Raw genomic sequence first — 6,592 nt, 5'->3', positions numbered from 1 at the left:
ATAAAAGGCCAAGTGGTCTTCACTTGTTGGAATACAAGCTCTCTTCCTTCTCTTAATTTTTGCTCTTGTTTTCTCATCATGATCTTTGTGAATGCCATGTTCTCTTCCACCTTCCCCACCACCTTAGGCACTCCCTCTCCCATCTCCACTCCCCACTTTCTTCTCTTATGGATTCAAGATTGCAACAAGACAACAGTCATTAGAGTGACACTAGTGAATGACATTTGTATGCATTTCTCCTTACTTAGAGTTTCTTGGAGGGACTACCTCATTAGCATATGGGCTAGATTCTAAAAACACAATTCTAAAAACACACGAATCACTACTTGACACCACACTATTTTCATCAAGAAAATTTTGGTATAGGTATTGGTATATATGCCAGTATCTGGAATGCTAGAGCCGATATGTATAACAATATGGATGTTGATCCTCAATATGCTTATCGATATGGGTAGTGATATGGTTGTCCATCCTTGATACACATATAGATGCTTATACAAGTGCCCATATCGACAAATTTTGTGCTCACACATCCTACAAATCATTTGCATCTTGTAGCACAAAAAATTTACGTCTATAAAATGTCAGGAGAGAAGCATAAAAAATAGACATTTGTGTACTAGTGTTAGTTTTCGTTGAATTCCTCACTATTTATACAATCTTGTACTATATGAAATCAAGAAAATTAAAAGAAAAAGAGGCATAAATTGTAATGTCAAGTGACCCTTATAGTAATGATAGTAAGCAATGCTATCTATCTATAATAATCTTGAGCACAAATAGTGGGCAAATTTCTTTGAAAAACATGCATTCTTAATAGTGGGCAAACTTCTCTTAATAATAAATCACTAAATGAGAATATGGAAAGAAAGAAGGGCAGGGGAAGAACTGGAGGACAAAATTTTCATAAAAGATAATGCAACCTAATATGTATATAGTAGGATGCTCCTTTCATGCCTCACATATATATTTGCCTTCATACCTTCTCTTTCCATGTCGAACCCCTTCAATAATAATTAATACCTCAAATGTGCAAGAAGTCAACATATCTACAATCTATGGGCATTAAATTTGCTCTATCTTTTGTTTCTTTTTGGGGGGGGGGCGGCGGGGTGGGGGGGTTCTAATATATTGAAATTTATGTTGGGTTATGTTTCAAAAAAAATGTAAAATTGCAAGTTTGATTTGAAAACATTAAGAATAATTTTATGTTGGCACCCAAAGGATTCAAAACTAAAAGTAAGTATTAAATGCCATGCTAGCATCCATGACCATGACATGATTGAGGCAATGCATATACTCTTCTTGCAAAAAGCCTCAAAAGTAGTGGGGAAGGGGGAAAGTAGGGGATTTGTGATAATTGGTGATGGTGTGTGGGAGTTGTCCTCTTACATGAAGAGACCATAACTACAACATATTCAAGACTTTAGACCCTTTATAGCTTGGTCATCCCCATGTCACATTCAATGAAAGACATAAACCTGGAGAAATGTTTCTTTTTTATGTTTGGATTGAATCCCTTATTAAAACACCCAATTAACAATAGTATCGTATGGTATAACAAAACATAGAAGTGTCATTTTAAGGACTTGGAAAAATAAATATTTATTCTGATAAGAAAGAGTGTTTGATATTTTCCTCATTTTGGTCAATCTATATCATCTTAACATTATGACAAGACTATTAGCATGGGGACAAACGATAATACATCATGGTTACACCATATTCAATAGATTTTGGTGCATCAAGGACTCAAAAATAGCTACCATTTGGGGGAAATTCTCATTCAGATCTCTCCAACAAAATAAGGCTCAATGTTTCCTCCTAAACTATGCTCAATCGACGTGGTTAAGAAATCATGGACAAAATATTATCATGGAGGAAAAACCTCATACATCATGGTCACACTATCCTTTTTATCCCTAGTGTTTCAAATTGACAAGCAGATTTCATTTTAAATTCAGCATTGGATTAAAGTCAATTCTGCTTGAGAGTTTATTTTAATATGTAATGCTCAAGATCCAAAAGGGATGCATGCAAATGAATTTGCTCGTTTGAACATCCTAGGACATTCGTATGTCATGTTATGATCCTTGCATTAAGAGATAGATGGTCACTCAGGACTAGAGATGAGACTTATCTCATCCTTCACCGTCAAGCTTGCGCTCTTTAGTCAAAATTAGTGGAAACAAGGTTTGTTTCTTGGCAAAGGGGTACACCATAAAAAAAACTCTTATACTACAAAGAATTTTGAAAAGCTTCTACTTCCACATAGGCTTGTGAATATTATTATACTAAAGGAGAAATCTAGAACGTTACCTTTGTCCTTTTGGGTTGTGGAGTGCCATAATGATCTAAGGGAAAACTTTCATCATTGCATCTTTTTAGAGTTTAGGATTCATCCACTTCTGCATGTGGTTGTAGCTATTTCGAGTATAGGATTTATAGACTTTTCCATGTAGTTGTAGCTTTCTAGATACAAAGTACTGAGCAACATGAAGTTTGTGGTTGTAGCATTCGATATACGAAAAGGCATTTGGAATAAAGGAAAGGATTTCCTTAACAAGGTTGGAGTTGTGGGTCATATTTGGGCAAGGTGACGAAAACGTCTAAACTGCAATGAGGTTCAATATACATGCATATAATTTCAGAAGACACTGAGAACGCTATTACGTGGTAAATCACTCAAGATTAACGAAGAATCAAAATTTCAGGCTAAAGAGGGCACGCACTACAAGTGGTGTAGCCGTAGAATAGATCTGGATCAGAATTGACGAAGAGCAATTGAAATATTCACCGGGCACGCCGCGCAACGAAGACATATGCGTTAGTTCGTTCAATTGATTGATTTACCTCTAATGGAAAACGCTGGCGTTTGGAGCTTGGGAAGGAGAAATTACACATGCATTGGTGCGGAACAGATCTGACCATAAATGAAATAGAATACGTACAGATGGCCCGATATTTGCAAGGCGCGACTTTACAGTGGTTAGTTACAGACTAACGTGCGTACAGGATCCTGGTCGCTGAATTGTGGTGAATGGTACCAGCGTGGGGGAAGCATGTACATAGGTAGTGCGGCACTGCTGAGCTTTGCTTTAGGAACGATCAGCATCGTCTACAGGTGACGAGGAACAATGACGCCGATTAAAGTTGCGGATGGATTTTTATTTACAGCGATTTGCGTCATGAGAATCTTTAACTTGTGAAGGATAACGGTATGCCTTCGTATGGGGACTTTGCTCTAGAGCGAATCACAAGTCGCAGGCGCGAAGGAGAGCTGTTGTGCGGAGCGATCGTAGAGGATGTGGAAGTTTTGCTGCTGGATATTCCCGAAAATGGAGATGCTGCTGGATGAGGCCAAAGCTATGCAATACAACCCCCCAATACTGATGAAGTAGTTCGCAGTAGGAAGGTCGAGATCGGCTCCATTGAAGTGGAAGGTCAATGATGGCACTTTGCCGCTGGAGGAGTAGCAAAGATCGAGCCCGATCGAAGATCCATCGGCAGGAGGCAACGTGATGCCGGATTGGAACGCATTCAGCACTGGCGTGTATCCTGCTGACGCCAAAGAGGTGATGGTACTTCCGGAATCGATGATGGTGCCCCCACTTCCATCAGATTGCAGATCGAAAGTCCCTGAAGGGATGTTGAGGAGTATCCCTCCGACGCTGATTCCCTTGAGCCCGATGTAATACAGTGTGGGGATCAAGGAATTGGTGATAATAGAGGTAGACACGACATTGGAGCTGCCGATGCTCGCTCCGGGGCCGAGGAACAGGGGACTCTGCTGAGATGACGAGTCCGTGATGGACTGAAGGCAGTACGAGAATTTGGGTATCTTCATTTGGGTGGGGAGGGAAGCGGGACCTTGGCCAAGGCCGATGATACCTCCGGCGATTGTGAAGCTTTTGCCCTTGTTGTCGTGGCCGCAACCGAACCCAAAATGGGAAATGCCTTGAGCGGTGCCAGTGCTATCCGGGAGAGTGAGAGTATCATAGGAGAAGTCTCCGCTTGTATAGGATTTATCGTAATACGTATAATTGTAGGCGCAAGAAGGGTTGCATGAAGTTCGGAAAAGATCGTTCTTGTTGCAAAGAGAGTCGCTGCACGAGGCCTTCTTGTAGGTAGAAGAACCGGAAGGATTGAAGACGTTGCCAGACGTTTCAGGGTAGCAATACACGCAGGGCATGCACTGGAGCCAGACTAGATCACTGCCTGTGTCTACGATGGCTGTGAAAGCTACAGGAGGGAGTTCCTATGGCAGCACTCGAGATGAAGGCCCCCCTGGCCTGCGTACACCGGCAACTGGTAGTTCCCAGACGAGGCAGCTTCCACCAAGCTGGCTATGGCCTTCTCGAAGTGGCTCAATCGAAGGCTGCTGCGTCGCAAAGCACGTTGAAATCTTTCCAATTGAGTAGTGGAATTGGAGGTCGAGGCAGAAAAATCTCTGTGCGTGAGGCGTATTTTAAGAGTAGGGGTGGTCAGAGCGGCCAAATTTCTCGCAGTGGAGAAGGAGAAAGCAACGGAGAGAAGCAAGAGGGAGAAGATACAGTTCTGCAGCTGCGCCATAGTTGATGGAGTTTTAAATACTGACAATATGTCTGATTAAGGGCGAGTTGCAAGAAGAAGGTGCAAAAGTATACGCCAGTAGCTGCAATCAACTACGGCCTGATACAATGGAAGATGCTACAAAAGGCATTTAAGCAAGGGTGCTCCAAAAGATGATAGATCTCTATTTCAGCTGCAAGAAAAACCTGCACATTAAGGTAAGAGTCAAGCATGAGAGATCCTACGGCAGAAGAAGACTGTAGCAATTAACTGATTAGCAACAAAGATTGAATTGCAGAGAAGTGTTCCAGAAGCTTACAAGGGTGGTGACTCGCAATCGGTCCTAGGTAATCTTAAGGGAGAGAGCTCCAAAAGAAGGGGATTTGAGATGCGAGCCAATGGGGATGCATAAGGGCAGGGAAGCTAGAAGCACTGCACGGAATCTGATTTTCAAGGCACTCTTATATAAGAGAAGAAGGGACATACTTGGTTGGTGCCAGAACATCTATCTTCTATCTTCTATCTATTCTATTAAGGAGGGTGAGAGGCACAAGAGGCTCACACGTGTCTGGCACCATCTATCTTCTATCTTCTATCTATCTATCTATCTATTCTATTAAGGAGGGTGAGAGGCACAAGAGGCTGACACGTGTTGCCCTACCCTACGTGGCAGTTATTTGGAGGTTTGGAGGGAGAAGGATAGAGGTTCGGAGATGGTTCGGAGGGAGAGGGAGAGGGAGAGGGAGAGGGAGAGAGAGAGGAGAGAGAGGAGGAGAGCGAGAGAGAGAGAGAGGGAGGGAGGGAGAGAGAGAGAGAGAGGAGAGAGGGAGAGAGGAGAGAGAGGAGGGAGGAGAGAGAGAGAGGGAGGAGAGAGAGAGGAGAGAGAGAGAGGGAGGAGACAGAGAGGAGAGAGGGAGGAGAGAGAGAGAGGAGAAAGAGGGAGAGAGGGAGGCGAGAGAGAGGGAGGAGAGAGAGGAGAGGGAGGAGAGAGAGAGGGAGGAGAGAGAGAGCGAGGGAGAGAGAGAGAGAGAGGGAGGAGAGAGAGAGAAAGAGGGAGGAGGAGAGACAGAGGGAGGGAGGGAGAGAGAGAGAGGGAGGGAGGAGGGAGAGAGAGAGAGGGAGAGAGAGGGAGGGAGAGAGGGAGGGAGAGAGAGGGAGGAGAGAGAGAGGGAGGGAGAGAGAGGGAGGGAGAGAGAGTGAGAGAGAGGGAGGAGAGAGAGAAAGAGGGAGGGAGGAGAGAGAGGGAGGAGAGAGAGAGAGGAGGGAGAGAGACAGAGAGGAGAGGAGGAGAGAGAGACAGAGAGACAGAGGGAGGAGAGAGAAGGAGAGGGAGAGGGAGGAGAGAGCGAGAGAGAGGACAGAGAGAGATAGGGAGGAGAGATGAGAGAGAGAGAGAGAGAGGAGAGAGGGAGAGAGAGGGAGGAGAGGGAGAGAGAGAGAGAGAGAGGGAGGAGAGAGAGAGGGAGAGAGGAGAGAGAGAGAGAGAGGAGAGAGAGAGAGAGAGAGAGGGAGGAGAGAGAGAGGAGAGAGAGAGAGAAGGAGAGGAGAGAGAGAGAGAGAGAGGGAGGAGAGAGGGAGGGAGGAGAGAGAGAGAGGCAGGGAGGAGAGAGAGAGAGGGAGAGAGAGAGAGAGAGGAGGAGAGAGAGAGGGAAGAGAGGGAGAGGGAGGAGAGAGGGAGGAGAGAGAGAGGGAGAGGAGAGAGAGGGAAGAGAGAGAGAGAGAGAGGAGAGAGGGGGAGGAGAGAGAGGGAGGGAGGAGGAGAGAGAGAGAGAGGGAGGAGGAGAGAGAGAGAGAGAGAGAGAGAGTGGAGAGATAGAGAGAGAGAGAGGGGGAGGAGAGAGAGAGGGAGGGAGGAGAGAGAGAGAGAGAGAGGAGAGAGAGAGAGAGGGAGGGAGAGAGAGAGAGGGAGGAGAGAGGGGAGAGAGAGAGGAGAGAGGAGAGGAGAGGAGAGGGAGGGAGGAGAGAGAGAGAGAGAGAGAGAGAGAGAGAGAGAGGAGAGAGAGGGAAGAGAGAGAGAGAGAGAGAGAGAGAGAGAGAG

At 45.2% G+C, this 6,592-nt stretch overlaps 1 pseudogene; it reads right to left on the bottom strand.

The window, feature by feature from the left end:
- Nucleotides 1-2,926: 2,926 nt before the first annotated feature.
- LOC147881996 (aspartic proteinase nepenthesin-2 pseudogene) lies at nt 2,927-4,942 on the bottom strand (annotated as a pseudogene).
- Nucleotides 4,943-6,592: the final 1,650 nt, after the last annotated feature.

Source organism: Dipteris shenzhenensis, chromosome 30 (genome assembly GCF_047967505.1).
Source record: "Dipteris shenzhenensis isolate YYH24624 ecotype China chromosome 30, Dip_SZ_1.0, whole genome shotgun sequence".
NCBI lineage: Eukaryota > Viridiplantae > Streptophyta > Polypodiopsida > Gleicheniales > Dipteridaceae > Dipteris > Dipteris shenzhenensis.
The sequence above is the reverse complement of the archived record's forward strand: the minus strand, read 5'-3'. Positions and strand labels throughout refer to the sequence as shown.